Here is a 6713-nt window from a genome sequence, read left to right on the forward strand (position 1 = left end):
CAACCAGCCAATCATAGAATTTAAAATTCATATTGACAAATTTGATAAATTATGAAGAAAAATTTACATAATAAATAGAATAACCAAATGATTATCCTATTTATATAATAAATAGGATAATCAGTTGGTTATTGTAAATAACCAAAATATTATCACTCGTGCCAAGAACGCACATCCGTAAAATCTAGGCGTTCTTCGGCACTCGTGATAATATTTTAGTTATTCACTCTTTCCAATTAATTATCCTACTTTTCCTGTACAACTGCCATTAATCAATTATTGCAAACAAGAGTTTGATAGAAGTGAATATTTGATAGAAAGGAAGTACCACATTTGTTGACTACGACACATGTTTTTTTTTTAATATAAAAACACATGCTTGTTTTCTTTTTGTAAAGAAAATAAATCCTTAATGAAGTTGATATAGCTGAAATATTGCACTTAGGGAAAAAATAGGGGAAAAAAGCGTGCATTTTCTTCAAAATTTAATCGCAAAATATATAATAATGTCAAGATAAAACAATATTGATGTCACTAAGATAAACCTTTCCACCTATGGGGATATGATGGCCAAGTGGTACAAGCACTGGACCTGTGAATATGAGGTGACACTGCTCTTGGTTCGAGTCCAATATGTGTCCAGTATTACAACCACCACCCCTATCCCGGGTTTTGACAGATCTTCTACCTGGGTTATCGGGCTTTCCCCCACAAGCTATAATATAATGCAAAACGGTCGTTAATCTCCCATATGTTAAAAAGCTCCTCAGGCTTTATTTTAATTTTTGACTCGTACATGCATATTTTTTTTCACAGATGTTAATATATTTTTTTTTATTTTTACCGTCATCAATAACTGTGGTTTAAGTGACAAGGATAAAAATATGTTTTCCACACATATTCCACAATTGGTCATCATTCGTTTGAATGGTTCTATGGTTGTTTTTTCACCTTTGACACCACTTGATCGTCAAAGATTATTAAGTCATTCGTTTGCACAAAGCGGACACTGTCAATCGTTTACATGAATTCGAAACTGCTCACCAGTGAGTATCACCACGTCAATCAGTAACACGACTCCGAAACTGGTTACCAAAGATTTTCCCGTTAGTCGTTTGCATAAAACAGAAACTGCTCTCCAAAGATTATCACGTCAGTCGTTTGCATAAAGCAGAAACCGTAAATGTTTTACAAGAGTTCGAAACTACTCACCAAAGAATATTAGGTCAACCGTTTAACCGAATATTGTGTACATTAATCCAAACGGCTCATCAAAGAATATCCCCTCAATCGTTTAATCGAATATAAAACTGCTCACTAAAGGATATCGCGGCAATCGTTTACATGAAACCAAAACAGTTAATAAGATATCAATCTTTATTGAGCCAAAACTGCTCTCCAAAGAGTACCACGTCAATCATTCACTCAAATTTGAAACTGCTCGCGTAAGAGTATCAAGTCAATCGTTTACACGAATCGGAAACTGCTCACCAAAGAGTAGTACATCAATTTTTTACACGAATCCGAAACTGCTCACAAAAGGGGTTCACGTCAATAATTAAGACTAAGAAGAAACCATTCACTAAAGTTAATTACAATATTCTTAGTTCGTGAGGTGTGCTATGTGTTTTTTACCTATTTGTTATGCAAGGCTTGCTCTTCGTCTTGTAATGTCGGCATTGATTAGTCACGGAAATTCCCTCCTATGTTCTTCTTACGTTTAAAAAACGACTGGTAAATCTGAATTATCTGACCCTGAATCAAAACGAGAAAAAAGAAAAAGGTATCATAGAAAAATGTACTTAAAGACCTTTGTTATTTGATAATAATACTCTTTTTGAAAATAGGTAAAACTGTACTTAAAGACATTTTTTTAATACAAAAAATGACCTTGAACGAATTGTTCCTGTGTTGAATTATTCACAGGGATTACTCAGTTAATGTGAGACAAGGCTTGTCATCTTAACCGGCGGACGATTAAACTACAGGAAAATATTTACATAAACCTTTGCACGAGTTAATTGATTTGTAATGTTTCAAGATACATATTTTTAATAATTATGTTATCTGCAGTCCACGGAATTAGGCTTCGATTTTTCAATTGCGTCTTACTAACGTCATGTTATCGTGAATGTTTTCCGTTCTGTACTGATTGACCTAGAGCGATGATTGTTATATGATAGATTAAAATAGCAGTAATTATACAAAATGTCGCATTTTATAATGAAACCAGTGTAAACACGAACCCCTTTGATCAATGTAATTGTTCGGTTTACTAAGGGTAAATATACCTTCAAACAGATATGAAGGACATTCAAAAAGTATCTGGTTTTGACAAGTTTTTATTCCATTAAGGATTTTGTTTAGACAGTTTCCAGTGAAATTTGATAGAGTCTAATTACGCTTACCATACCGAGTCACCTGGTCCATGCTCGCAGTTTTTAGTGGAGTCCGAGTTTCTCAGTTACTTTTGTTAATATGTATGTATTATTTGGGTATTCTATGTTCTTTGTTGTGTGTCTGTTTTCCGTGTCTGGTTTTACATTCTGGATTACATTCTTTTGATTTCCGCTAGAATCTTAGTTCACTGGATTACTTTCTCTAAGTTATTTACCATAAAGGAGAACATTATTGAAATTAATTCTTAATTCCCTTGATGATTGACGGCTGTGATTGGTCGACAACTTCAATGAGTTAATGTGATGATAATTGACGTCAGTCTGTTCTTCTTTACCTATCAAACGTTAACGAGAAAATTACATGTAAAACATGCACCCTTTTCCTCACCGACCTGCCATTGTTTTGTAGAGCCTGAAAATCCAATTTTTGATTATTATTGTCAGGTAAAAGCCACACGTTTTCGAAGGTGATGCCATGGTTTAAATAACCTATTTACACCACAATTACTGCCAACATGTAAATATATTTACATACGAAAACAGTGTCACTAAACCGAAAGCCATTTTGAAATTGTTGTTTGTTTAGTAATCTCATCAAAATAGAAACACATTAACTTAGTCAATAAAATGAATACATTATCAGTGTCAAAATTATTCATATCAGATATTCTATTAAATTGATACGTTGATGATGAAACGTCTGACACTAAGACAAGACAGTTTGAACGGCAATTCATCTAATGTAAATATAAGTTATCCGATATACTTACTCCAACTATGACACGTATTCGGAACTAAGATCCATTCACGGATAAAAGTACCTGCATATGGTAAACTTCCCATTAAATGGGGTTTGGGGCATGGACCTATGGTGGAATAGGTATTTGGCAATGATGAATATGAATAGTGAAAGAGACACTGGATATTGAGTACGACCAATAGTACGATAAAGAATAGAGAGGGTTAAAATTTATCCCATAGGGGAGATGTTTTATTGTTGTGTTCAAACATGATTTTTATTATAGTAATAATATTTTTAACTACTCGTAAGAAAATAAAAAGTTTTGCCAATACTTTGTAACGTTATTTTGCATTTAACCTCAACTGCCTAAGTTTTCAGCAATGTTAAGCCGCTATTTCTATTCATTCTTAATCTTGAGACATCGTCGTTGTTTTTGGAGTAACAGCGATTTATAACGTATTTCAGTCGGAATTTTAACATATTTTTCTAGTGGATCGTTATGGTGTATCCATCAGCACCATAAGATCTGATTTATTCAACGGGTCATAGTTTTCCTTCCCTCGTTTGTCTACCCCGGACTTGACTTTTTATAAGCAACTCGGCGGGTGTTTCTAGAAAAGCAGAGGACGCTTACCCTACCGGTACACCTGGTCCATGCTCCCAGTTTTTAGTGGAGTCCGAGTTACTCATTTACTTTTGTTACTTTGTATGTATGATTTTAGTTACTTTATGTTCTTTGTTGTGTATGTCTGTTTTCCATGTCTGGTCTTTGTCCCTGGATTACATTCTTTTGATTACCGCTATAACCTTGGTTCCCTTAATTACTCTTTCATGTATAGTAGACAATATTTTTGCTACATTTGTACATCTGGGTCGAAAATCTGATGTAGCATTGACACTAATTGACTTACTTAAAACTTCCATACATTTCAAAATTAAAAACCTCACAGCCTTTATCCGTTCTTATTTTATCCATTTCTTTGCGTATTCCTCCGCGGCTTCAATAAGATATGGTGCATGAATAACGATACTTGGGACATTTAGAAAGGGCCTTACGGAATGATTCGTTTTCGATGATGTTTAAATCTCAAGTAATGACGTGACAGGAACGACCATATTTGAATGAAGAGTTTTTGCATAACGGGTAAACAATCAGATTTTTTTGTATTATTAGAAAAAAAATCCTTACATATCCATGGGACATTTGCCTGCCAATCATCTGAATAAATAATTTTTAACGTCGGCCTCCATTGTGGAATTTTCTGTTGTCGTCTAACATTTGTACCTGTAACAAAACAAAACTAGATATAAACAGGTTCGCACCATGAATTGCTGATAAGAAAGTGCTATTTAAAGAATAATTTTACACAGGATTATAACTTTCATGACATTTCTTTTGTCTTCAAAGATTTATAAGTGTTGAATAATATAACCAGACAAAAACCGTGGGTTGTTTCATGAATTGGATTTAATTTAAACACTTTGCAATGTTACACCCGTGATTCTTCTTACATGTATTATGATATAGATAAAAGGTCTTTATTATGACATTTATTTTGTATTCTAACCTTTATATCTATATTGATATCAAATATGATAACAGTTTATTGTCAAAGTCTAATGCTTTTTCAATAGTTTTGTATAAACAATTCGGCGGGTGTTTCTGGAAAAGCAGTGGATGCTTATCCTACCGGTGCAACTAGTCAATGATATATTCTTTTAATGGAGTCCGAGTTGCTCATTTACTTTTGTTTCTTTGTACGTGTTATTTTGGCTATTTCACGTTCTTTGTTGTGAATGACTATCTCCCTGTCCAGTCTTTATCCTTTGAATATATTCGTTTGATTTCCTCTCGAATCGTTGATCCCTTGATTACTCTTACGAATTGCATGTTTAATTTTTGAAGTTTCCTCGGCGTGTAAAGGCTTTGACTGTAGCACTTTTTTTCTAAGAAACGCGCTAGTGCTTCATGCTCAAAATGTGCGACCGGTCAACGCCTTTTCACGCAAATGAAATATAAAAAATGAAACCTTCATTGTTCATAATTACATTTTCTTATGTTTCTCTTATTTTACTTCTATCATATTTTTGATTTACATAGAAATCCAAGATTAGCGTATTCTAGTAATATACACAGTAAACATAATTACCTTGAAATGGTATACACAAAACGTGTAACTATTGTGATAAGTAATAAACGTGTTGAAGACTGTGAAAGGCCAACAAGCTTAGAAACAACTAACAAACAGTTCTTGGCTGAACTCGAGTCTTTATCGGCAATATAAATAGAGTGTTTATCTATAATGTATCATTTTGTGAACACGGCTTAAAACGTAATTAAAAGCTAGTTATTGTGTAATAAATTTTATTAAAATATGACTTGTTCAGAAACATTTCATTTAGTCATAATTGTGATAATCAACACTGGTTTGAGGTCTGTTGATGATTACAACTGGCGATAATTACACTGCGTACAAAGAAAAACTCACTAACCACCAAAGCTCTGGTACAATAGTATCCCAAGCTAAACCTTAAGTTGTAACTCGGTGGTAATCAGATGGATTGTTAATGTAACAAATTTGTTTTAGGAGTATGCATCAATCTTTGAAATAAGCAAGGTCATTTGTCGATTAATTTCACTAGTACAATATCAAAAGTCATAAACTGACGGTGTGTAGTGACATTTGTTGGATTCTTAGTTTCGTGAATTCAAAGTAAAAGTTTCCTATAAATTGATTTAATATTAAAATATGGAAATTTGAAACCACCGCAATGGTTTCGACTCGGTAGAGGCATTTCCATAATGAAAGGTTAAACCAAGTTTTATAGCGTACTTCTTTCCCCTTTCACTATGGTTTGTTATTTGTGATATATTTCAAAACAAAGGGCTATGACTGTTAATCAGATTATTCAAACCAAAATGTATATACGTACCGTTCGTTCAGTGTTAGAATCAGACAAGACGTAGATAATTTTTTACTGCTTATATGGTAAACTTTTCCTGTCATTTTCTGCAAAGTGTATATCAGTTATATAACCTCATCAATATCTTGAAAAGGCTATTATTACAAATACTTTGATGCTTAGTTCAGGAGGTTATGAGGTATAAAAACTAATAAAATAAAATATATGCGGTTTTATTTTGATTTTCATGTGCCACATCGTATACACATTTTGCCCGATTCTTAGACAGAGAAATACTTGATATCAATAACATGAAATCAATAATCATTCTCGTTGAAGAATTATGTTTTGTCAGCACCTATATGGGTGTCAGCCCGGTGGGAACTTTGATTGCACGAGTTTCCGGATATAAGAGTCATGCAAAAAATGATTTGTTTTTATGTACAGCTTTCGATGAAGGGTTATCATACGGTGGTGACAAAGTTGTAAATGGCTTAGATCTTTATTTTGATTCAACAGACTCCCATCTCAGTGATTCTTTCATGAAAAAGAAAGACTCCTGCTGGGAGAATAATTAATATTCAAAGGATAACTTAAGAAACACACTTTTAGTGCGGCGGACAGGTATCAAAAAGTGCTTAGTTTTCGAGTTTAATGGGCCTAGAGAG

The 6713-nt window shown here is 33.5% G+C and overlaps 1 long non-coding RNA gene across 1 annotated transcript; it reads right to left on the reverse strand.

Annotated features, from left to right (window-relative positions):
- Positions 1 to 514: 514 nt before the first annotated feature.
- LOC148602361 (uncharacterized) lies at positions 515 to 5408 on the reverse strand. Its single transcript, XR_015916594.1, has 5 exons — positions 5292 to 5408; positions 4331 to 4426; positions 2615 to 2734; positions 1636 to 1755; positions 515 to 715 (listed from the first exon to the last, which is right to left on the reverse strand). It is a non-coding gene; the product is annotated as an uncharacterized LOC148602361 (long non-coding RNA).
- Between the last annotated feature and the right edge of the window lie 1305 nt (positions 5409 to 6713).

The sequence above is a fragment of the Perna viridis genome, chromosome 11 (assembly GCF_037379345.1).
Source record: "Perna viridis isolate PV_CMFRI_1.1 ecotype Kerala chromosome 11, ASM3737934v1, whole genome shotgun sequence".
NCBI classification, from domain to species: Eukaryota; Metazoa; Mollusca; class Bivalvia; order Mytilida; family Mytilidae; genus Perna; species Perna viridis.